We start from the raw sequence: 26899 nt of genomic DNA, 5'->3' as shown, positions 1-26899 counted from the left end.
CATAGGTAAGCAACAGTTATATAGAAAAAATTTGTTCTGCTTTTATTGGGGCTCTGTTCACTCGTGATTTAAGATGCAACTTGAGTCGCAAAGAATTGAATTAATATAGAAATTACATTGTTTTCAATGATGCCCATTCACATCAATGCAACTCAGCACAGTGTGATTAGAAAAAGTTCCTGTACTACTTTGGTGCGATTGCAGCGCGATGTTGGTCCCACAGAATATGCAGACCTTATCAAAATCAAATCAAGTTGCACTACATAATCACACTGAAAATAAGGTCAAAGTCAGATAGCAGCAGTGTGAACCTTCCCTAACTCCTGTTAGAAACTATAACATTTGATATTTAAACAGTATAAAAATGTAAACATAAACAACATCCACAACAATTAAACAATCAACATAGCATGACAAAAATGTGAGCATGACTAGAATTGTAAAAGACCTAGGGCACATTGAGATTCAGCTGTGCTCAAAAGTTTGCATACCCTCGGAGAATTGGTAATATACATTACCATGAGTGAGCAGGCAAAACCCATTTTTTTAAATTTCTTATAGGATTCATATTCAACTGTAGGTCATAACAGAATGGTGAAATCATAAAACAAAACATGGCAACAAGTAAACAAATAAAGTGACCCTTGTTAAAAGTCTGCATACTCTTTGTTCTTAGTACTGTGTATTGCCCCCTTTAGCATCAATGACAACATGCAGTCTTTTGTAATAGTTGTCTATGAGGTCCCAAATTCTTGCAGTTGGTATTGCTGACCATTCGTCTTGACAAAATGCCTCCAGGTCATGTAAAGTCTTTGATGGTCTTGCATGAACAGCATGTTTGAGATCTCCCCAGAGTGGCTCACTGATATTAAGGTCAGGAGTCTGTGATGGCCACTTCAGAACCTTCCCCTTTCTCTGCTGTAACCACTGGAGGGTCAGCTTGGCCTTGTGCTTTAAGTCATTGTTGTGCTGGAAAGTCTAATGCCCCGTACACACGGTCGGATTTTCCGATGGAAAATGTCCGATCGGAGCGTGTTGTCGGAAATTCCGACCGTGTGTGGGCTCCATCGGACATTTTCCATCGGATTTTCCGACACACAAAGTTGGGGAGCAGGAGATAAAATTTTCCGACAACAAAATCCGTGCCACGCATGCTCAGAATAAATAAAGAGATGAAAGCTATTGGCCACTGCCCCGTTTATAGTCCCGACGTACGTGTTTTACGTCACCGCGTTCAGAACGATCGGATTTTCCAACAACTTTGTGTGACCGTGTGTATGCAAGACAAGCTTGAGCCAACATCCGTCGGAAAAAATCCTAGGATTTTGTTGTCGGAATGTCCGAACAAAGTCCGACCGTGTGTACGGGGCATAATGCTGTGTACGCACGGGTGGACTTTTCGGCATCAAAGGTCCGACGCTCTTTCCGACGGACTTTTGACAGACTTTTGATGGACTTCCGACGGACTTTCGAACGAACGGACTTGCCTATGCACAATCACACCAAAGTCCGACAGATTCGTACGTGATGACGTATGACCGGACTAAAATAAGGAAGTTGATAGCCAGTAGCCAATAGTTGCCCTAGAGTCGGTTTTCGTCCATCGGACTAGCATACAGACGAGTGGATTTTTCGACTCAAGTCCGTCAGAAAGATTTGAAACAAGTTCCAAATCTAAAGTCGGTCTGCTTTTCGACCGGAAAAGTCCACTGCAGGTCCGATGAAGCCCACACACGGTCGGATTGTCTGGACTTATTTGCCCCGTCGGACCAGTCGAAAAGTCTGCCTGTGTGTACACGACATAAGAGCGTCCCATGCACAGCTTTTCTGCAGAAGAATGATAATTGTCTGCCAGCATTTTCTGATATTTTTTGATAACATGCTGCATTCATCTTGCCATCAATTTTCACAATATTTCCAGTGCCTTTAGAGCTCACACACCCTCAAAACATCAGTGAGCCACCACCATGCTTCACAGTGGGGATGGTATTCTTGTAACTATAGGCCTTGCTGATCGCTCTTCAAACATAGCGCTTATGATTGTTACCATAAAGCTCTATTTTGGTCTCCTCACTCCAGATTATAGTGTAGCAAAAGCTGTGAGGCGTGTCAAGGTGTTGTCAGACATATTGTAACTGGGTTTTTTATTGTGGCATTGATGCAGTAAAAGCTTCTTTCTGGCAACTTGACCATGCAGCTCAGTTTTAAAGTATTGTCATATTGTGATCCTTGAAACAATCACACCATCTTTTTCCACAGCAGCCTGTATTTTTCCTGGGGTTACCTGTGGTTTTTCTTTGTATCCTGAACAATTTTTCTGGCAGTTGTGGCTGCAATCTTTCCTGGTCTACCTGACCTTGGCTTGGTATCAAGAGATCCCTCCATTTTCCACTTCTTAATAAGTGATTGTACTGACTGGCACATTCAAGGCTTTGGATATCCTTTCATATCCTTTTCCATCTTTATAAAGTTCCATTACCTTGAACGCAGATCTTTTGACAGTTCTTTTCTGCTCCTGGCTCAGTTTCTTGCCTGCTCAGTGCATCTACGTGAGAGCTAAAAAAACTCATTGACTATTTATACACAGACACTAATTGCAATGTAAAAAGCCACAGATGTGGGAAATTATCCTTTAATTGCCATTTTAACCTGTGTGTGTTAGCTTGTTTGTCTGTACCAAGGCCAAACATTCCAGGGTATCTAAACTTTTGAACAGGGCCATTTAGGTGATTTCCATGATCATTATGATTTTAAAAGGAGCCAAACAACTTTCTGATAATAAATGGCTTCATATGATCACTATCTTTAAATAAAAGACAGTTTTTGGCATGGTCAATCATATTTTCAATATCAATGCCAAAATTTCACAATTTATGCCAGGATATGCAAATTTTGAGTACAACTGTGTGTAGCAGGGTTGCAGAGCCTACCCCCCGCATTGTCAAGGAGCTGAGGGCTTTATTCCCCCCCCTCACGGACAGCAGGAAGACTCACAGGGGGGACACTGAAGCTGTTGTGAGGAGAAGGGAAGAGAAGAAGCTGCGGATGTGTGTGTCCCTCTCCCGTCTGACGCTCAATCTGTCAAACAGCAGGCGCAGGAAGAGGATAGAGCGGTGTTCACAGGGATCGCCGCCCGCTCTGTTTCTCCTGCCTCTCCATTGGCTGCGGTGAGGGACCAATCAGAAGGGAGCATCATTAGACATGAAGTCCCAGAGACAATGCAGCCCATAGGATTAAATGGGGCATAAACTACAGTCCCCAGCATGCCTAAGAGCCCTTGCACACTGGGGCGGCGTCGGCGGTAAAACGCCGCTATTATTAGCGGCGTTTTACCGTCGGTATGCGGCCGCTAGCGGGGCGGTTTTACCCCCCGCTAGCGGCCGAGAAAGGGTTAAATACCACCGTAAAGCGCCCCTGTAAAGCGCTTCTGCAGATTTTTGCATTGATTTTAATGGGCAGGAGCGGTAAGGGAGCGGTATACACACTGCTCCTTCACCGCTCCGAAGATGCTGCTAGCAGGACTTTTTTTACCGTCCTGCCAGCGCATCGCTCCAGTGTGCAAGCCCTCAGGGCTTTCACACTGGAATGAAAGCAGCGGCACTTTCGGGGCGGTTTGCAGGCGCTATTATTAGCGCAATAGCGCCTGCAAACCGCCCCAGTGTGCAAGGGCTCTTAAAGAAGAGGAGGAGGGATATCCTGAAGCCCGGGAAAAAGAGACTGTGAAGAGAATAAGGAGAGAGAGAGAATAAGGAGAGAGAGAGAAAGAGAGAGAGAGAGAATAAGAGAGAGAGCTAGAGAGAGAGAGAATAAGGAGAGAGAGAGAAAGAGAGAGAGAGAAAGAGAGAAAGAAAGAGAGAAAGAGACTCTGCCAGCATCAGCGGGGGAGAAAGCCAAGCTTTTCCAGAGACTGCCAGGAGAGTGCTGCCTGGAGACTGAGGACGCCTGAGGGGAGCCAGGAGAAGAGACAGCCACGTGGTCCACTACTATTCAGTCCAGGGACCCTACTCAGCAGCCCAGCATCACTCAGCTCAGCAGGGACAACCCACACCTTTCAGGGATCGTGATACCCGTTCTGGTATAGGGTCAGCCGCTGCCTGTTCACCTTGCGAGCTACCAGTCATCTCGATCAGCCATCAGCAAGAGATCCAGTGCCTTACAATATCGCTAGGAGCATCAGGAGCCTGAACCAGCACCTGGGACTATTGTTGTGTCAACGCACAGAGGACTAGTGAGCGGGTGTAAACCCAACATTCCTCTTGACACAATACTGACACTGCATGCAGACACCAATTTCCCTTCCCTTTCCCTTCTCTCCAGTCTTCTCTCCTCCCTCCCCTCAGTGCCTGTGTTAAGGGCATATAGATTACTGCCTTTTCTATACTTACAGTTGCTAAGCATTGAAGGTTATCTTTTCTAATATATTAATTCTTTGGAGCAAGGTTTAAACGTGTTGTAAGTTTTCATATGCTTTAAACCGTAATAATATATTCAGCTCATTTATCACTACCAGTTGTGTGTGTCTGTTTCTGATATCAATCCACATCCAGGATATTGGTACTTTCTTCACTTGCATTCTTGAAAGTGGTTGCAGTAACCAGGTGTGCCAGAGGGGCTGAGGCCATTCTTGGAGTTGAGGCTTAGAACAGAGAACCCAAAATCCACAAGTGGCTTCTTTGGGGGTGGCGCTACATGTATAACAGAGAAACAAGTTGTGCAGCATGCTGCAACAAACAGTTAACATGGCCATATTGCGCCCAACGGTGGAGGCCAGTCAGAGACAGATGCATCTACTGCCGGGCCAGCCATACTTCCAATTTCCAGAGAGTTTTTTCCAGTCACCATGGCGACCTGGTGGGTGGGAACTGTCTAGTCTTGTGTAACCCTGCTTCAGTATTAATTTCCAGGACTGAGATATTGGCACAGAGATGATGCAGTCATGCAAATCCCATGTCTGTGCATTTCCTGGCTGTGTTCCCACATGTAAGACATAGATTATCTACCGTTGTAACTTCTCACCTTGGGACCAGCTACAAAGTTTTTTTTTTACAAGAAAGGACCAGCTACAAAGTTACAAGTTTGCAATCAGGTAACCGGAGAAGTGGAGACTTAGGAAATGCTTCCATTTTCTTGCAGCAGGCTGATCATCTTAGCCTAGGAACAGTCACCTGGCGGAAGCCCAACAACTACTCTTTACTGATAAATGACATAATGTGATGTAATTTATTGTAAAAAAAACAATATGATTTAAATTCTGACATTCAGAAATGTATTTATGCAGACTTAATGTTCTGCTGTATGGTTCTATTCACATCTGCATGTTTTATGTGTGTTACATATGGAAAAGATGTTGCTTGCTGCATTGTGGATGCTGTTTCTAGAAAAATACATTACATGGCACAGTTCAAGGGCAAAACAAGTAAAAGTACATTCAAAAGCATCTAAAATATGAAAAGCATCTACAATGCATGACACCAACAACAAACCTAATACATGCAGATGTGAACAGAGCTATGACATTCTGAAGTGGCCTCTCAAACATTACTATTACATTTGATAAAGCTATATAAACATACATCATGAAGCAAGGGTTCACCAAATCATTCACCCTCATAAATAGCACATAAAGAGCCTAAAGAGGCATTAATGAGTAGTTTACTCTTTACATGGTTTGCCTAGAATATTTATGCAATGAAAAAGAAAACAAGACCAAATTAAGAAAGAGAGAAAAGATATACAGCATACCTCTAGTGCCCACCTGACATCTCTAGTGAACAATATTCCATACAGCCAGTATTTGAGAGTTAGGGGTAATTGTACAAATGATGATGATGAAGAAAGTTGTGGTCCTGAGGAAAAGATTACATGAGAGGGGTTATAGAAATAAGGTATTAAAGAGAACTTATCAAAAAGTCAAACAAAATGCATGTGAAACACTAATTTTCAATATAAGTTAACATATAGGTTATGATGGGTATATCACTTATGCATTTTATACGGTGTAACAACGTGGGGAGTCATTTACTATAGCGCTTCGTGCTAATTAGCGATCACATTACCGCAATCATGGTAATTAGCACCCAAACGGAATTCACAATAGCGCTGGGGCAAAAATACTCCCACAACCAAATTTACTATAGCACCCAGACAACAGATAGTGTCCAAACCCTTACTCTTGCTAGGACCTGGAGTATTGCACATGGAAATAAATATTTAGAGCATGATGTGATTGCCTAAATGGTACTGAAATATGTGGTATATGGCTTAAAGATAATCTGCTTTTAAACTGTGTTAAAAAGTGTTAATTACACTGAAATATCCTTAAAAGTCTGAGAAGAGATAAATTCCCCGTCTCTTTACAACTAGGTGCCAGCATGCTCAGAAATGAAACCTACTCTTATTTTAACTCCCATGCCTTTTTTACCAAGATGTAAAGAGTAAGATAAGAGTAGTAAATACCAAAACGAGCGCTGGGTTAAAAAGCGTTTTTTTAAGAGTGAAAATGAGAGTTATGTAGCCCAATGCAAGTTTCAGCCATTGATTATAATGGTATAATTGTAACGTCCCTAAATAAATACTTTTCATTTTGAGATGAAATGTATCTTTCTCTCAAAGAAACTGTCCTTGCAACAATGTTGCTTCTTCTTCATCTACAGTAAAACCTCGGATGCGGGGGCACCGGCAACGCTCGGAGATCACTCGGAGCTTCGGGTTACAAGCACCCTTCTGGAACCAATTATGCTCGTAATCCAAGGTACTACTGTATTATGTTTTTAAGAATGATAGAATGTGGAATGTTTTCATGTTTTGGTAAAATCTATTTTTCTCTGTATCTCTCACTTGTTGCTGTCCATGTCACAAAAATCTTTACCCAAACTCACACAGGTGTCTTTACAAACCACAAACAATACCATTGCTGATGCAAATTTAAAATGAGTCACAATTGTGTGTTTTTTATTATTTCCAAATGATCACAATTTGAGCCCAAAAAATGTGATATGTGTACCAACAGAAATTAAAATGTAATTCCCAAAAATCAGAGGGTAACATCATTATTCTACACTCACACACCAAGAACCACCAAATATCACAGAATAAATCAAGAAGAATAACTCCTGACTAATGTACAGTATCTCACAAAAGTGAGTACACCCCTTACATTTTTGTAAATATTTTATTATATCTTTTCATGTGCCAACACTGAAGAAATGATACTTTGCTACAATGTAAAGTAGTGAGTGTACAGCTTGTATAACAGTGTAAATTTGCTGTCCCTTTAAAATAACTCAACATACAGTCATTAACGTCTAAACCACTGGTAACAAAAGTAAGTACACCCCAAGTGAAAATGTGCAAATTGGGCCCAATTAGCCATTTTCCTTCCCCCGGTGTCATGTGACTTATTAGTGTTAAAAAGTCTCAGGTGTCAATGGGGAGCAGGTGTGTTAAATTTGGTGTAAAAGTGTGAACAAGATATGATGAAAAATACTCCTGTACTTGTGAGATCATTTGCTGTAAGACAAAGGTAGTATTGTAGTCAGTGGTAGGACTGGGGGAGATGATGGAGCGTGTCCTACTGTCCTGCTGCCTTAACTGACCAGGGGTGGTCTGGAAAGGACTGTTTAGTAGGAGGTGGATGGAAGGCGCGTGATCAGATGCTTACATCAAGAAATGTATGGTTTATTCATGTAAAGGAATACAGACATATAGTCATATAGATATAAAATCATACAATTACTACATAATATTATATAAAAACAGGTAACAAAATAAGTACTAGGAAGTTAAAATTGGGGTGTGCCCATATTGAGGCAGGTATTTAAAAAATGCTGACGCGTTTCGAGGAAAAACTCCTTCATCAGAGCCAGGAGAACTGGAGCACAGTCTGTATGGGCCGGTAGGCCGACATGTGTACATGGGGAGAGGTGGTGTGGCTAGTAGGAGGGTATGTCCTGTGATGGACAATTGATTATTCCAAGTTCCATACCAATCCACGCCCAGGTGTTCTAGATGGGGTATAAATCAGAACAATATATACCGTACACTACAGACTGGAGACGTAAGATAAGTTTACATTGAAAATTGCATTCAAAAAGGTCAGATGTGAAAACTTAAAATGATAAAAAATATATATATATATATTAGAAATAAAAATTACCATATCAATACAAAGAATTAATGATAGGTAGTGGGCTTTTGAAGCACAGAACATGAGATTCTTATTATATAATATTATGTAGTAATGGTATGATTTTATATCTATATGACTATATGTCTGTATTCCTTTACATGAATAAACCATACATTTCTTGATGTAAGCGTCTGATCACGCGCCTTCCATCCACCTCCTACTAAACAGTGTTAAATTTGGTGTTATCGCTCTCACTTTCTCATACTGGTCACTGGAAGTTCAACATGGCACCTCATGGCAAAGAACTCTCTGAGGATCTGAAAAAAATAATTTTTTCTCTACATAAAGTTGGCCTAGGCTATAAGAAGATTGCCAAGACCCTGAAACTGAGCTGTAGCACGGTGACCAAGACCATACAGCGGTTTAAAAGTACAGGTTCCACTCAGAACAGGCTTTAGCATGGTCGACCAAAGAAGTTGAGTGCACGTGCTCAGCATCATATCCAGAGGTTGTCTTTGGGAAATAGACGTTCGAGTGCTGCCAGCATTGCTGCAAAGGTTGAAGGGGTGGGGGGGTCAGCCTGTCAGTGCTCAGACCATATGCCGCACACTGCATCAAATTGGTCTGCATGACTGTCGTCCAAGAAGGAAGCCTCTTCTAAAGATGATGCATAAGAAAGCCTGCAAACAGTTTGCTGAAGACAAGCAGACAAAGGATATGGATTACTGGAACCATGTCCTGTGGTCTTATGAGACCAAGACAAACTTATTTGGTTCAGATGGTGCCAAGCATGTGTGGCGGCAACCAGGTGAGGAATATAAAGATAAGTGCGTCTTGCCTACAGTCAAGCATGGTGGTGGGAGTGTCATGGTCTGGGGCTGCATAAGTGCTGCCAGCACTGGGGAGCTACAGTTCATTGAGGGAACCATGAATGCCAACATGTACTGTGACATACTGAAGCAGAGCATTATCCCCTCCCTTCGGACACTGGGCCACAGGGCAGTATTCCAACATGATAACAACCCCAAACACACCTCCAAGATGACCACTGCCTTGCTAAAGAAGCTAAGGGTAAAGGTGATGGACTGGCCAAGCATGTCTCCAGACCTAAACATTCACCAGCTCTGTGATGTCGTCATTGAGGAGTGCAAGAGGACTCCATTGGCAACCTGTGAAGCTCTCATGAACTTCATGCCCAAGAGGGCTAAGGCAGTGCTGGAAAATAATGGTGGCCACACAAAATATTGACACTTTGGGCCCAATTTGGACATTTTCACTTAAGGGTGTGTACTCACTTTTGTTGCCAGGGGTTTAGACATTAATGGCTGTGTGTTGAGTTATTTTGAGAGGACAGCAAATTTACACTGTTATACAAACTGTACACTCACTAATTTACATTGTAGCAAAGTATAATTTCTTCAGTGTTGTCACATGAAAAGATATAATAAAATATTTACAAAAATGTTAGGGGTGTACTCACTTTAGTGAGAGCCTGTATTTCCTATGTATGATTGTGGTCAGCTCAGTAGCGTAGTGGTGTGCCCTGCTACCTTCAAAGGTTTAAGCTATGGGCTTGAATCCCACCGATGGTATCACTTATTAAAAACTTTCATTGTACTCATCAGCATATTCCAAAAATCACACACTAGTTAACGTGCAGGGTGTTAGTTTACCTTTTTTTGGGCTTAATTTGCTTGTGCACTGGAAAAATCAACACAGCTAACTTAGGTATTCTCCTTCTTCCTCCAGCTTCTTCTTCACCCGCTTTGTCCCCTATTCTTCTTCCTCCACCGCCGCTCCCGCTGAAAATTCAAAAAACGAACCTCCTCCAATGCTGCAATGGGGTGGATGACGTCATTCCGAGACCCTGCCCCTTGTGACTTCACCACCCGGGGCATGATGGGACCATGCTGTCACAAAGGGGTGCGGTCTCCGGATGACATCATCCAGTGGCTACACCCAATTAGTTATATATGAAATGTGCGCTATGGAGGGGAACAGATCGGCTGGCTGCAGCGTCGGAGGAGGGTCTTTTTTCATGTCCAGCGGGTCGGTGGTGGGAGCGACAGTGGAGGAGGAAGAAGAAGACGACCGGAAGAAGAAGTCGGAGGAAGACCGAAAGAAGAAGGAGAAGACCAGGAGAAGAAGTGGGGAAGAAGATGACATTTTTAATAAAGGAATTGTCAAACTGGCTATTGTCTTTTGTCACACTACACTACATTTTTTGGTGAATGGGTAGGGTACGATGTACCCCATACTGGCTATTGTCTTTTGTCACACTACACTACATTTTTTGGTGAATGGGAACGATGTACCCCATACTCATTCATATGGGAGGCGCGATCTGGGGGTCCCCTGGTTAAGCCCCCCACCAGCAGACCCCGACAACCATCAGGCAAGGGTTGTCGGGAAGAAGCACGCTCCCCAAAGCACGCTCCCCAGGTTGGGGGCATGCGGCCTGGTATGGTTCAGGAGGGGGGGGCGCTCACTCACCCCCCCTTTTCCTGACCTCCAGGCTGCATGCTCGGATAAGGGTCTGGTATAGATTTGGGGGGTGGGCTCACGTAATTTTTTTAAAATTTTCCCCTTAAAGTCCATGCCAAACCCAAAGGGCCTGGTATGTACTGGGGGGGACCCTAAGCGTTTTTCCTTGATTTTTGGAATTTCACACCATAATAATATTGAATAATTACGTACCATTGCATGCATTTGAAGCAAATTAAAATTATGGAATAAACCAAACTGATGTGCAAAATATGTATTTAGAGTCTGTAAAAGTCAAACAAAGCAAAAAACAATCAACATATTATTTCAACATTAGTATAAACATTTGTTACATTAATGCACTTGGGCCAAACAAAATAAAAAGGCATGGAAATGATGCTCCAGCATATAACAATAATTAGAAGGGTCCTGCTCAAAAGAGCTTACAATCTACAAGGGTGGGACACTAAAAATTACACACATGAAACAAATCACATTAGAGATGCAGGGATACAAATCAGCTAATAACAAGCATGACTAACCTATTTTTTGTGATCAGAAGTCCTCACCCCAAACCCCAAAAAAGTTACATGGCAGAATTATCGTAAGCAAAAAAAAAGACAGAATACAAAATACAAAAGGCAGAGCACAAACTGCACTCATACACACACACAGCAGGAATGAATTAGCAGGAACATTCCTTTTTATCTCAAACATTACATAGCAGTTGTAAGTCTAACATATGAGATTAAAAGGCCTCGTGTACACTGCTGCTGGTAAACGGACATTCAGAGGCAGTTGGCTGCTTTTTTCAGCTGCCCCTGAACTCATCCAATGTTATCTTATGTGTACATGTACACAGGTTTGTTTAATGTCGTATTTAGGCAGTTGAGTTTAGAGGCTTTTTTTGGAAAGCAAAAAAATTAGTTCAGACGCTGAGTTTAGAGGCATTTCAAGCACCAAACGCTTCTAAATGCGTTTAAACGCGGCTAAACACGATAACTCATGTTTAGCAGCGTTTCGTTTACAGGCATTTTTCATTTTTGGCTATTTTGAAAAAACGCAAACCCGGCTAAACAGATGTTTTAAACGTGGGTTACTATCTGTCAAGTTAAATCACTCAGGAGAGGTTGTAAGAACGTCCCGTGTACATTAAGCCTTAGAAGCAATCATCAAACAGCCTTAGTGGGGTGTGCAGGGTTAGGAGTTATGCAAACACCCCCCCCCTTAAAACCAATATAGGCCAAACAGCCACCACAAATGCAGGCCTTTAACCACTTCAATACAGGGCACTTTCACCCCCTTCCTGCCCAGGCTAATTTCCAGCTTTCATCGCTATAACTTTTTGAATGACAATTGCACGGTCATGCAACACTGTACCCAAATTAAATTTTGATCATTTTTTTCACACAAATAGAGCTTTCTTTTGGTGGTATTTGATCCCCTCTTTTTATTTTTTGCGCTATAAACAAAAAAAAAGACTGACAAATTTGAAAAAAAAAACACAATATTTTTTACTTTTTGCTATAATAAATATCCCAAATTAAAATAAAAATGTTTTCCTTCAGTTTAGGCCGATATGTATTCTTCTACATATAAGCGTATATTGCTACAATAAGCGTATATTGATTGGTTTGCGCAAAAGTTATCGTGCCTACAAAATAGGTTATTGATTTAAGGCATTTTTATTTTATTTTTTTTATTTATTTATTTTTTACTAGTAATGACAGTGATCTGTGATTTTTATCTTGACTGCGACATTGCGGTGGACAGATCGGGCACATTTGACACTTTTTTGAAACCATTGGCATTTATACAGTGATCAGTGCTATAAATAGCCACTGATTACTGTATAAATGTCACTGGCAGGGAAGGGGTTAACACTAGGGGGCGATCAAGAGGTTAAATGTGTTCCCTGACTGTGTGTTCTAACTGTGGGGGGATGGGACTGACTGGGGAAGGAGACCGATCGGTGTTCCTATATACTAGGAACAAATGATCTGTCTCCTCTCCCCTGACATGACGTGGATCTGTGTGTTTACACACACCGATCCATGTTCCTGCTCTGTCACGAGCGATCATGGGTGCCCGGCAGACACCCCCTATGCTGGCGTGAAGCGGAGGACGTCATATGATGCCCACCCGGGATGGGAGATTCCCTCTGCGGATGGGAAGTGGTTAAATAACCTAGGCTTGCTCACTTCTGCACAAGTGGTCACACCTGTTCACTAGGAATACACACACTTTACAAATTAAAAAATGCCTCAGTAGGGTAAAAAGAAAGTCTAACACCACAACATATAAACCTCTAGCCAGCTAGCAGGATTGGGAATCAAACCAAGAAACTTAGTGCTGCAAGGTTGAAGCTCTAGGCTAGGATTTTTTGGGGAAGTTACAATTGTACCATTAGAATCAATGGCTGAAACTTGCATTGGGCTATATAACTCATTTACACTCCCAAAAAACGCTTTTTAACCCAGCATTCATTTTGGTATTTACTATAACATTTAAAAAAGCCATGGGCATTATAATGAGAGTAGTTTGCATATCTAAGCATGCTCAGTTTTGTTGGCACCTAGTTGTAAATAGACGGGAATTTATCTCTTCTCAGACTTTTAAAGACATTTCAGTGTAGAAATCACTTTTTCACGCAGTTTAAAAGCAGATTAACTTTAAACAATATACCACATATTTCAGACCATTGAGGCAATTATATCATGCTTTAAACATTATTTCCATGTGCAATAGTCGTTGTCCTAAAAAGAGTCATGATTTGGGCGCTATTTGTTTTCAGGGAGCTATAGTAAATTCGTTTGTGAGTATTTTTTGCACCAGTGCTATAGTGAATACCGTTTTGGCACTAATTACTGCGATTAATTTGCTGTAATTAGCGCCAATTAGCGCGCAACGCTATAGTAAATGACCCCCTATATGTGTTAAATAAAAATTGTTTTGCGATTAAAAAAACCTACAGTTTAAAGTATGGCAGACTTAGGACCTTTTCACATGGGGTGGATTCTGTTCCGATCAGCAGGGGATCAGATCACAGAGCAGAGTGGCTTGCTATGGGGGCACTCCGGGTAATATGGAGGCTCAGAGTGCCACTGGGGGACTCCACAAGAAGGTTGGGGTGGCTCTGTGAAAAACCATTGCACAGAGCAGGTAAGTATAACAAGTTTGTAATTTTAATTTAAAAAATAAAGCTTTACAATCCATATAAAATGCCAAGACGTATGTGAACCAAAGCCTGAATGGAAAGCAAGTATAAAACATGGCAATATCTTATAACAAAAAATAGGAATTTCTGACCCAGTGACACAGCAATAAATCCTGACAGGGGGGGTCTACATTTTTTCTATTCTTCTACAAACAAGGAAAAAATGTCTAATGCCTGTATAGCTGAATAATCCTGTTTTTTATATTATTTTACATTAAATCCCATAGAGATATCTGGCAAGGTACAGTGCACAAAAAGACATGGCAAGACAGGGACGACAGCATTCCAACAGCCCTGCCGTTCTAGGCCACTGGCCATGTTGCATCTGTCCGTGAACTCTGTAGATGGTAAACTGAGGTTTAGCACACAAATTTCTATATTTGTTTTTCTTATAAGGCCAGAAAAAGCTTTTTTTTTATCACTTTCCTATAAAAAGAAAATATTACTACAGTTCTTGCACACACAGTTGACATTTTGCTCTCAATCTGAGAAATAGGCATACCTCCAGCAAGTTAACGGGCCACTTATTGCATATGACTATCTAAGAATTGTGGCTTGTAAATAAACTGCTGTATTATTTAAATGCTTAGAGATAAAAAGCAAGAATTACATTTAGAACTGCGAGTCACAACATTCAATATTTCTACCATAAACCAGTAAGATGCTATGCCTATGCAAAGTGAATAAACTACTGGCTCTTTTTCCTTCAATGAATTCTATACAGTGCATTCATGCTTACTTAACTTGACGTTTTTTGCAGGTTTATTACCCGCCTTGACCACAGCACCTCGCGTTTATTTTGGTAACTGCTTTTTTTTTCTCTTTCTTTGTCTTCTTAATCAACTTTGACATTTCTCTATTCAGGGTAGAGATCCCTTCTGACCCCGTACAGGTGTGTGATTGCTACTCTCTCCAGAAAAATTGGTAAAGGGCTCCACTATCTATTCACCACCAAGCAGAAAAAGCTACACTTAAGAGTGCTTAGAAATAAAAGATACACCTTAACATATCCAGTTTTAAAAAATGAATTACTTATTATATTAAACAAATTGGATATTTTTAATTTTTTTTCCCAGCACTTACTGTATATCTGCTGTATTCATTTTTCACTTCCTCCTCCCTGGCCGCTGCCCATCGCATCATTTCCTGTTTGCAATGCCTTCTGGGAAGGGGTGGCAACTTCCTCTGACACTGCCGTTGCTATGGAAACCTGACCTAAAACCTATTACACTGCTTGTGCACAACTGAGTATGTGCGAGATCTGCAAGGATGAGATCCAGGAAGAAATACAGTCTGGTTTCAGATGCCCAGACTTAAGATGGCCATGGCCTGCTGTAAGTTTATAAAATAACAAACTACTGCTATAAACTAACAAAACAGATCTTAGTTTACAGACTACCTTTACTAGAATACATTAAGCTTGTGTATTATAGGGGTATTTTTATTTCAAAAGTATCATTTCGGCCGCAACACCACTTTAAGCAATATTTGGACAGTACTGTACTGCAGGAAGTAGAATATTGCTCCCAAAACAAAGGAAGTATATGTCTTTACTTTAGAGAAATTGCAAAGAAAGTCAGGGGGTCAGTGAGTACATTTTCCTACACCATCAAAAGACACTTGGAAACTGGAGGAAACTGGAGCAAACTCTGACAGGAGGAGGTCTGCCAAACTCAAAGTCACAACTGAATCAGAAGACAAGCTTCTGAGAGTCAACAGCTTGCGTAGCAGGTGGCTCACAGGACAGCTTAAGGCCCCTTTCACACGTTCAGGTCCGCCTGTCAGTTTTGACGGCGGACCTGAACGGGCGCTCCATGTCAGCCTATGGAGCGACGGATGTCAGCGGAGACATGTCCGATGACATCCGACCCCGTCCGATCCGCTAAAAGCAGACGGATGGCCCTACGTCCGGATCCGTCTCTGGCGGATCGGATCGGGTGAGATCTGACGAAAACGGACATAGGCAGCAGCAGTGCCTGACAAGCCCCTCCCTGCTCAGTGGGCAGAGAGGGACCTGTCATCCGCCGGCTCAGCGGAGATCAACAGAGAGATCTCCCGCTGAGCCGGCGGACCGAGGCGGGCTCCGTGGAAACGGAGTCCGCCTCGTGTGAATGAGGCCTAACACTGATCGAACTAAGCAAGTCTTAGTTTCAACTGTGAAGAGAAATCTTGGTAAGATGGCAAAATAAGAAAAAGAGGCTGAACCATGAAGCACCGCCAGTGGACTACTGAAGACTGAAAGACTGTCTTTTGGGCCAATGAATCAAGATTTGAGATCTTCGGTTCTTACTGCAGGGTTTTTGTACTCCATCGAGTAGGTGAAAGCATGGTTCCTTGCAGTGTGACGCCAAGGAGGTTATTTACTAAAACTAGAACAAGCTGAAGTTAGAAACCGATTAGCTACCATGCACAGCTGCACCAAATCCAATCCAACCAAGCCAAGCACATGTCGAACGCCCCCCCCCCTCGCCCGTGGATCCTGACACGCGGGGCCCGGTGATCATGCGGTAATCACTTTGTCGAACGCATTAATTCATTACAGCTGTGTTGACTACGCTGTGATTGGCCGACAACAATTACATAGTATCTGGGCCATTCACAGCACCCTGTACCATATGATTAGCTGTAGCCAATCACAGATCACTAGAGATCACAGCTGGCATGAATGGTTAACCCATTCATGACAGTTGAAAACTTTACTGTTAAAATGTACTAACAAAAAAAAACCTGATCACTCCCTCCCCCCAGAGTAGTACAGTGTTACTATGGTGTCACTGAGCTACTCTGATGAAAGTATGTAAAAAAAAAAAAAAAAAGTAAAACATTTAAAAAATGAAAAACAAATGTTTAAAAATTTAATAAAAAAATTATTATAATTTTTTTTTATTAAACGCTTGCCGACCGGCCACCGTCATTATACTGGTCGGCACGTTCCCGAGAACGGTCATAGCTGTACATCGGGCCTTTAAGCGGGGATAGCAGGCACGCCCGCCGGCTGCACTGCAGGGGTGCCGATGTACGTGATTCCAGGCACGAGAGCTAGAACAAATCCCTGTTCTGTGAGGAGAGAAGAGACAGATCCTGTGTTCCTACTAGCTAGGAACAACAATTTGTCATCTCCTCTAGTCAGTCCCATCCCCCTACGGTTAGAACACACATGAGGGAACACAGTTAACCCCTTGATCGCCCCCTAGTGTTAACCCCTTCCCTGCCAGTGACATTTACACAGTAATCAATGCATTTTTATAGCCCTGACCGCTGTATAATTGACAATGGTCCCAAAAATGTGTCAAAAGTGTCTGATCTGTCCACCATAATGTCGCAGTCCCGATAAAAATCGCTGATCACCGCCATTAAAAAAAAAAAAAAAAAAACAATAATAAAAATGCCATAAATCTTTCCCCTATTTTGTAGACGCTATAACTTTTTCGCAAACCAATCAATATACGCTTATTGCGATTTTTATTACCAAAAATATGTATAAGAATACATATTGGCCTAAACTGAGGAAAAAATTAGCTTTTTTTAAAAAAAAATTGGGGATATTTGAGGATATTTACTATAGCAAAAAGTACAAAATATTTTTTTTTCAAAATTGTTGCTTTTTTTTGTTTACAGCCCGAAAAAAAAAAAAAAAAACGCAGAGAAGATCAAATACCACCAAAAGAAAGCTCTATGTGTGGGGAAAAAAAAGAATGTCAGTTTTGTTTGGGTACAGTGTTGCACGACTGCGCAATTGTCAGTTAAAGCGACGCAGTGCCGTATCGCAAAAAATTGCCTGGTCATTGAGCAGCTAAATCTTCCGGGGCTGACGTGGTTAACATACTGTCACAAGTCAGCATCCCTGATCACCGTCACATCAGTGATATGATGACGCTGTACTGCACTGGTGACAGTATGTAAAAAAAAATTGGAAAAAAATGTATTCAATTCCTTCATCTTCAAAAAAATTGTGACAAAAAATTACAACTTCAATAAACTCGCCATGCCTCTTACTAAATGCTTCAGACTGTGTAATTTCCAAAGAGGGGTCATTTGGGGGGAATTTGTACTGTCCTGGCATTTTAGGACCTCAAGAAATGAGGCTGTCAGTACATCAGAATTAATCAATTTTTAATATATATATATATATATATATATATATATATATATATATATATATATATATATATATATATATATATATATATATATAACATATAGCATCTACAAACTATGGTGTATATAACTTTCACACAAACCAATTAATATACACTTATTGGTTTTTTTTGGTTTTTTTACCAAAGACATGTAGCAGAATACATTTTGGCCTAAATTTATGATAAAATTTGATTTTATTAAATATGTTTTATAACAGAAATGAGAAAATGTTGCTTTTTTTTCAAAACTTTCTATCTTTTATCATTTGTATCTCAAAAAAATAAAAAAACGAGTGGAAATCAAATACCACTAAGAGAAAGCTTTATTTGTGTGGAAAAAAATGATAAAAATCTCATTTGGTACAGTATTGCATGACCACGCAATTGTCATTTAACCGCTTGCCGACCGCCTCACGCAGATATACTGCGGCAGAAGAGCACGTACAGGCAGAATCATGTACCTGTACGTTCCCCTTTAAGAGGTGGCCAGCACGCACGCACGCACGCCGCCGGTGGAGCACACGGCAAGCTCCGTGAGTCGGGTCGGGGGTCCCACGGACTCGATCGCCACGGGATACCCGCGATCGCCTCACGGGGAGGAAGAACGGGGAGATGCTAATGTAAACAAGCATCTCCCCGTTCTGCCTAGTGACAGTGTCACTGTTCTCTGCTCCCTGTCATCGGAGCAGAGATCAGTGACATGTCACACACAGCCCATCCCCCCTACAGCTACAAACACGCCCCTAGGACACGCTTAACCCCCTACACTGCCACCTAGTGGTTAACCCCTTCACTGCCAGTGTCATTTACACAGGAATCAGTGCATTTGTATAGCACTGATTGCTGTATAGGGATGAGCTTCGAGTTCGAGTCGAACTCATGTTCGACTCGAACATTGGCTGTTCGCAAGTTCGCCGAACAGCGAACAATTTGGGGTGTTCGCGGCAAATTCGAATGCCGCGGAACACCCTTTAAAAGTCTATGGGAGAAATCAAAAGTGCTAATTTTAAAGGCTAATATGCAAGTTATTGTCATAAAAAGTGTTTGGGGACCTGAGTCCTGCCCCAGGGGACATGGATCAATGCAAAAAAAAGTTTTAAAAACGGTCGTTTTTTCAGGAGCAGTGATTTTAATAATGCTTAAAGTCAATCAATAAAAGTGTAATATCCCTTTAAATTTCGTACCTGGGGGGTGTCTATAGTATGCCTGTAAAGGGGCGCATGTTTCCTGTGTTTAGAACAGTCTGACAGCAAAATGACATTTTGAAGGAAAAAACTCATTTAAAACTACCCGCGGCTATTGCATTGCCGACAATACACTTAGAAGTTCATTGATAAAAACGGCATGGGAATTCCCCAAAGGGGAACCCCGAACCAAAATTTAAAAAAAAAAATGACGTGGGAGTCCCCCTAAATTCTATACCAGGCCCTTCAAGTCTGATATGGATATTAAGGGGAACCCGGCCAAAATGTAAAAAAAAAAAATGACGTGGGGTTCCCCCTAAATTCCATACCAGACCCTTCAGGTCTGGTATGGATTTTAAGGGGAACCCCGCGCCAAAAAAAAAAAAAAAACGGCGTGGGGTCCCCCCAAAAATCCATACCAGACCCTTATCCGAGCACGCAACCTGGCAGGCCGCAGGAAAAGAGGGGGGGACGAGAGTGCGGCCCCCCTCCCTCCTGAACCGTACCAGGCCACATGCCCTCAACATTGGGAGGGTGCTTTGGGGTAGCCCCCCAAAACACCTTGTCCCCATGTTGATGAGGACAAGGGCCTCATCCCCACAACCCTGGCCGGTGGTTGTGGGGGTCTGCGGGCGGGGGGCTTATCGGAATCTGGAAGCCCCCTTTAACAAGGTGACCCCCAGATCCCGGCCCCCCCCCTGTGTGAAATGGTAAGGGGGTACATAAGTACCCCTACCATTTCACGAAAAAAGTGTCAAAAATGTTAAAAATGACAAGAGACAGTTTTTGACAATTCCTTTATTTAAATGCTTCTTCTTTCTTCTATCTTCCTTCATCTTCTGGTTCTTCTGGTTCTTCTGGCTCTTCTGGTTCTTCCTCCGGCGTTCTCGTCCAGCATCTCCTCCGCGGCGTCTTCTATCTTCTTCTCCTCGGGCCGCTCCGCACCCATGGCATGGGGGGGAGGCTCCCGCTCTTCTCTTCATCTTCTTCATCTTCTTCTCTTCTTCTTTTCTTCTCTTCTTCATTTTCTTCTCCGGGCCGCTCCGCAATCCATGCTGGCATGGAGGGAGGCTCCCGCTGTGTGACGGCGCTCCTCGTCTGACAGTTCTTAAATAACGGGGGGCGGGGCCACTCGGTGACCCCGCCCCCCTCTGACGCACGGGACATGACGGGACTTCCCTGTGGCATTCCCCGTGACGTCACAGGGAAGTCCTGTCAAGTCACCGTGCGTCAGAGTGGGGCGGGGTCACCGGGTGGCCCCGCCCCCCCGTTATTTAAGAACTGTCAGACGAGGAGCGCCGTCACACAGCGGGAGCCTCCCTCCATGCCAGCATGGATTGCGGAGCGGCCCGGAGAAGAAAATGAAGAAGAGAAGAAGAGAAGAAAAGAAGAAGAGAAGAAGATGAAGAAGATGAAGAGAAGAGCGGGAGCCTCCCCCCCATGCCATGGGTGCGGAGCGGCCCGAGGAGAAGAAGATAGAAGACGCCGCGGAGGAGATGCTGGACGAGAACGCCGGAGGAAGAACCAGAAGAGCCAGAAGAACCAGAAGAACCAGAAGATGAAGGAAGATAGAAGAAAGAAGAAGCATTTAAATAAAGGAATTGTCAAAAACTGTCTCTTGTCATTTTTAACATTTTTGACACTTTTTTCGTGAAATGGTAGGGGTACTTATGTACCCCCTTACCATTTCACACAGGGGGGGGGGCGGGATCTGGGGGTCACCTTGTTAAAGGGGGCTTCCAGATTCCGATAAGCCCCCCGCCCGCAGACCCCCACAACCACCGGCCAGGGTTGTGGGGATGAGGCCCTTGTCCTCATCAACATGGGGACAAGGTGTTTTGGGGGGCTACCCCAAAGCACCCTCCCAATGTTGAGGGCATGTGGCCTGGTACGGTTCAGGAGGGAGGGGGGGCCGCACTCTCGTCCCCCCCTCTTTTCCTGCGGCCTGCCAGGTTGCGTGCTCGGATAAGGGTCTGGTATGGATTTTTTGGGGGGACCCCACGCCGTTTTTTTTTTTTTTTTTGGCGCGGGGTTCCCCTTAAAATCCATACCAGATCTGAAGGGTCTGGTATGGAATTTAGGGGGAACCCCACGTCATTTTTTTTTTACATTTTGGCCGGGGTTCCCCTTAATATCCATACCAGACCTGAAGGGCCTTGTATGGAATTTAGGAGGACTCCCACGTCATTTTTTTTTTTTAATTTTGGTTCGGGGTTCCCCTTTGGGGAATTCCCATGCCGTTTTTATCAATGAACTTCTATGTGTATTGTCGGCAATGCAATAGCCGCGGGTAGTTTTAAATGAGTTTTTTCCTTCAAAATGTCATTTTGCTGTCAGACTGTTCTAAACACAGGAAACATGCGCCCCTTTACAGGCATACTATAGACACCACCCAGGTACGAAATTTAAAGGGATATTACACTTTTATTGTTTGACTTTAAGCATTATTAAAATCACTGCTCCTTAAAAAACGTCCGTTTTTAAAACTTTTTTTTGCATTGATCCATGTCCCCTGGGGCAGGACCCAGGTCCCCAAACACTTTTTATGACAATAACTTGCATATAAGCCTTTAAAATTAGCACTTTTGTTTATTCATGTTCGTGTCCCATAGACTTTAACGGTGTTCGCGTGTTCGAACGAACTTTTTTCCTGTTCGCATGTTCTGGTGCGAACCGAACAGGGGGGTGTTCGGCTCATCCCTATTGCTGTATAAATGACAATGGTCCCAAAAATGTGTCAAAAATGTCCGATGTGTCTGCCATAATGTCGCAGTCACAATAAAAATCGCTGATCGCCGCCATTTAAAAAGAAAACAAATTATTAATAAAAATGCCATAAAACTATCCCCTATTTTGTAAATGCTATAACTTTTGCGCAAAGCGATCAATAATCGCTTATTGCGATTTTTTTTACCAAAAATATGTAGTAGAATATGTATCGGCCTAAACTGAGGAAAACAATTTTTTTTATATATTTGTGGGGGATATTTATTATAGCAAAAAGTAAAAAAAATAATGCGTTTTTTTCAAAATTGACGCTCTTTTTTTGTTTCTAGCGCAAAAAATAAAAAGCACAGGGGTGATCAATTACCACCAAAAGAAAGCTCTATTTGTGGGAAAAAAGGACGCCAATTTTGTTTGGGAGCCACGTCGCACAACCGCGCAATTGTCAGTTAAAGCGACGCAGTGCCGTATCGCAAAAAGTGCTCTGGTCAGGAAGGGGGTAAATTCTTCTGGGGCTGAAGTGGTTAAGGTAACGCAGTGCTGAATAGCGAAATGCCCCGGTCATGAAAGGGGTAAAACCTTCTAAAGCTCAAGCAGTTAATAAATCAAAAATGAAGATTACATTTTATTCAAGAAAATTATTCCACTATTTATTTTTTATGTCCAATTGTTTATTTGTTCTATGATATATTTTCAGAGTTCATTAACACAATTGAAAAACGGGGGTGTTCTAAAACTTTGGACTGGTAATATATATATATATAGAGAGAGAGAGAGAGAGAGAGAGAGAGAGAGAGAGAGACAGAGAGAGAGAGAGAGAGAGAGAGAGAGAGCAGTCCCTTTTTCTGGGGTCCCCTGCCGGCGATCTTGGCTCCTCCTCTTCTGTGTCTGCCCCCATAGTAAGCCAGATGTGCAGGCTCGATCCCGAGCCAGGCTGTGTGCATCCATTGACACATACGGCACGGCCCTGCTCCCTGCTCTCTGCTCACAGGATTTGACTGCCAGCAGCCAATGACTTCCGCTGCTCTCAGTCCAGCTGGTGAGAGTCAGGGGGATGGGAGATAACAGGTGAGCACCACACTGGATCGACAGAAGGTAAGTATTTGGGAGGGGGGCACTAAAAGTAGTAAAATGTTGTTTGCCTTGATACATTTTACCTTTAGAACCACTAGTAGTTAAGGGCACTACCCACCTCACCTGCCGAAAAATATACCTTGCTCCATGGCCACTTCCTGCCCAGCTTTCCAATCTTCCTAATTATTTATAGTTCTTTTTCTGATAGATAAATCTTCCTGTCTATACCAAAGTGAGACCAGATACCAAAATCTTATTTCAGTGTGGTAACCCTGCATAGTTGTCACAGTGATTACAAGACTTATGTCGCGTACACACGAGCGAACTTTTCGACGGACTAGGTCTGACAGTCTTTCCCACGGACTTTGCAGTGTACGTCCGCCGGACTTTCAAACGAGCGGACTTGGACACACACGATCACACCAAAGTCCGATGGATTTGTACGTGATGATGACGTACGACCGGACTAAAATAAGGAAGTTGATAGCCAGTAGCCAATAGCTGCCCTACCGTCGGTTTTAGACCGTTGGACTAGCATACAGACGATCGGATTTTTCGACCAGACTCGAGTCCGTCGGACTTTTGGGAACAAAAGTCTGCTGGAGCCCACACACGATCGAATTGTCTGACGGAGTCCGGTCCACCGAACCAAGTCTGCCGGAATGTCCACTCGTGTGTACGCAGCATAAGAATTACCATTACTGCCTTCTGAATACTACCAAAAGACCACAATTGTCTAATAACAGCATGATCACAAGAATCAGGTGCACATTTAGAAGCAGACACCCCAAAAAACAATCACATCCTGATTTAAATCCTTATGTAACTGGTACAAAAGCCTAAAGAATACACTGTAGGCACCCATATATCATAGTTAATGATAATGTATCAAAGCCTTTTTCTGTAAGTAGTAACACTCACAAATATGAATTACACATACAAAACGCTACAAAGACTCTTACCTAAAAAATGACTGGGTCCTCCCACACAGCAATACAACTCTATATATACTGCAAACTATGTACAGTTACTTTCCAACGCCTCCATATATGCATAATAAGACAAAAACATCCATATGGTCCCCAAACATAACTGTGTATTATTCAAGCCTGCTGGTCTTTTGGGAGGAGAAGTTTGCTGCTGATCTGTGACACACCCCACAATATCCTTGTAAGTCCAATAAACTTTTACAGATGTAAGTGAAAACAACTCAAGCCCCATCATTGCCTGTCATGCCCAGCATCTGTGGACTACTTTGGTGCTTATAATTTATTATTCCAAAGATCTGTCTTTTTAAACAAGCTTACTACATAGAGCATATATACTGCACACTGAGTCTTTGGATAACCATACTACACATTTATATTACAGTTAATGACAGGATTTTAGTTTTAATTGGATGTATGGAACATATCATGTCATAGCATGTCACTGACAGCATCTACTGGCTTCACACAAATACCACGGAGTGGAGCTCTATGCCCAGCTACATCATCAACCTGGTCTTAAAATATTACCCAAAACATCCCTTTTGCTGCCCCTTCCCCCTCTTCTCACCACCAGGACTTCTCAAGATCCTCCACCAACTCCCTACTCTAATCTGTATGCTATCTCCTACTCTGCCTTTAGCCAATCCATGAAAACTCTTCTCTTCAGGGAAGCTTACACAGTTCCTACTTAACTACTACTGTTTGATTTTCTGCATCAACTCATCCTCACATTTCATACTACCTTTTTGTATCACTTGCCCTTTTGTTTTAGAGTGTAAATTATCATGAGCAGGGCCCTCCTAACCCTCTTTTCTTGAATTGTATTGTAACTGTGAAGTGCTGCACAAACTGTTGGCACTATATAAATTACTTATAATATTAATAACAATAATGGAATCCATAGCATTTGCAAATTGCCTCCTAACAATGGTAATTGAGATATATAGTGCACAATGCAATCTCTGTTTTAATATCTAAAAAAAAGGAGCCAGTAGCACACGTTGTTTTTTGCAATATTAATATCTTTGACATGTGGGAAATGAAGCCTATTCGGGCCTTATCTGGTATTTAAGCTGCCTGTTTTTCTGATAAGGCTAAACAAAAGCTAAGCAAGCCAGCGCTATTGATGTCTTCGGGTCACTTTACAGTTACATAGAAAAGGGCTATGGCATCTTCAACAATAACATGAGACTCAAGCAGTGCAAAGAGTTTAACTGTGCCTGGGAGGGAAGATTTCAAGACAAAGGAACAAGGCAAGGAACGTCAGCACAAAAGAAACAGAATGAAGAGAAAGGAAAAGAAAAGTAATAAAGCTATTAAAAGAACCCATGTGAAAGCACATGAAAAAATGAGTTATAGACAGGAGATGCCTGAATATTGGAGCCAGACAGTCCACTCTATTTAGGATATGTGCTTAAAGCCATGAGGAGAAACGCAAACCCAGCAGGTTCAGGTGGCTGCCTACATTAACTGACTAGAGTATATAGAACAAAAATAATTTTATGATGATGCTGATAATATCATTGGTCATGGCATTAGATTACACTATAGCAATATTAGTAACTGAATTATTATTTAAAAACAATAGATAGTAGCAAGCTGTACATATATGATCTGGTCACTGAATAATCATTCCTTTGAAAGATTGTTGTACAAACATGTATGTTCACATTAGTTGGAAAGGAGGGACAAGCACTTTTGCACTGACTTATCATTGGGAAAATAATGGCAATTGCTCACAACTAAATTTGTGGTATGCTCCGCGCTCAGGATGGTGACGGGTTGCAGCCCCCCTATTGGGTTCCCAAAGGAACTTACAGTAAGTAGAAGAAAAAAATGGGGTGAATGGCGCTACCCTATTAAACCGTATATATGTAAGAAAATGGTAGGTGAATACCCTTGAGATAGCTGGAGGAGCCCGACAGACCCAAAGACGGGATATCGGGAGATCTGAGGAGGAAGCCCATCCACAATTACCCACTTATGCCTATTACCCCTGCAGGGGTAACAACATTTGGTGAGTGGGGACCCAATGGGGGGAGCACTACAAGTCACCTAATTTGCTGAGCACCGAAGTCACCCGAAAGGATTATAACCGGTCATTTTGGAATTACATTCATTTTATATTTGTTATCTGCTGGGACTTTTATTTTGATTTTTCACACACAATTTATATGGGACTTTATTTATATATATATATTTTTTACACATATTCATGTTGGGACTTTTACAACAAGAAACTGCTCTTCATTTCATTAACTTTTAATTTTCCGTTATGTCATCTTGGAGGTCTTTATCTATGTAACACCTCCATTATATATGTATGGCTTTAAGTCTATAGTATTGGCTGGACAGCTATACACATATATATATATATTTTTTTTTTTCTTCTTTTTTTTTTCTACACTATGTGCATAGTTGTGTCTAGGACAAGTTATGCTTGACCAACAACACAATCTATCTTTATTTGTCACACAAGCATTTATTATTTGATCAAGTATTGTTCTTCGTTATACTTTTATATCCATCACTGAGGGATATACACATACACACCCAGCCCCAATAGGATAGGCATCTCCTTCCTTGTCTGGAGGCAGGGTATTCACCTACCATTTTCTTACATATATACGGTTTAATAGGGTAGCGCCATTCACCCCATTTTTTTCTTCTATTTGCTCACAACTGCTGAACCTTTCGTCCCATGAGGGTGCTTGTTCAGGATCAGTTGAGAGATGTCAGGAGAGACATCATTGTCCAATCCAAGCATAACCATCTAAATCAAAGTCCATAAATATAAAGCTAAACTCTAGGCAAATGCAAAATATAAAACTTTTAACAGTATACAGTACATATACGGTGACAAGGCGGCTCTCCTGCACAGGATCACGTACCTAGTATGTGATACACGCGCCGGGCTAGAGAGCGTGCTCACGTGCCCCCGCCGCCCCGGCTGTGCTGCG

The 26899-nt window shown here is 42.2% G+C and overlaps 1 protein-coding gene across 4 annotated transcripts in view; it reads right to left on the bottom strand.

Moving 5' to 3' along the window:
* Positions 1 to 26899, bottom strand: part of TSPAN4 (tetraspanin 4) — a 2224117-nt gene that overhangs the window by 1803639 nt on the left and 393579 nt on the right. For all 4 annotated transcript variants that reach the window (XM_073604831.1, XM_073604832.1, XM_073604833.1 and 1 more), the window contains one exon: positions 5743 to 5846. The gene's annotated coding sequence lies outside the window, so the exon portion shown is untranslated. The remainder of the gene's footprint in view (positions 1 to 5742; positions 5847 to 26899) is intronic.

Source organism: Aquarana catesbeiana, linkage group LG11 (assembly GCF_042186555.1).
Source record: "Aquarana catesbeiana isolate 2022-GZ linkage group LG11, ASM4218655v1, whole genome shotgun sequence".
NCBI lineage: Eukaryota > Metazoa > Chordata > Amphibia > Anura > Ranidae > Aquarana > Aquarana catesbeiana.
Note: the sequence above shows the minus strand (reverse complement) of the source record. Positions and strands in the feature narration are given on the sequence as shown.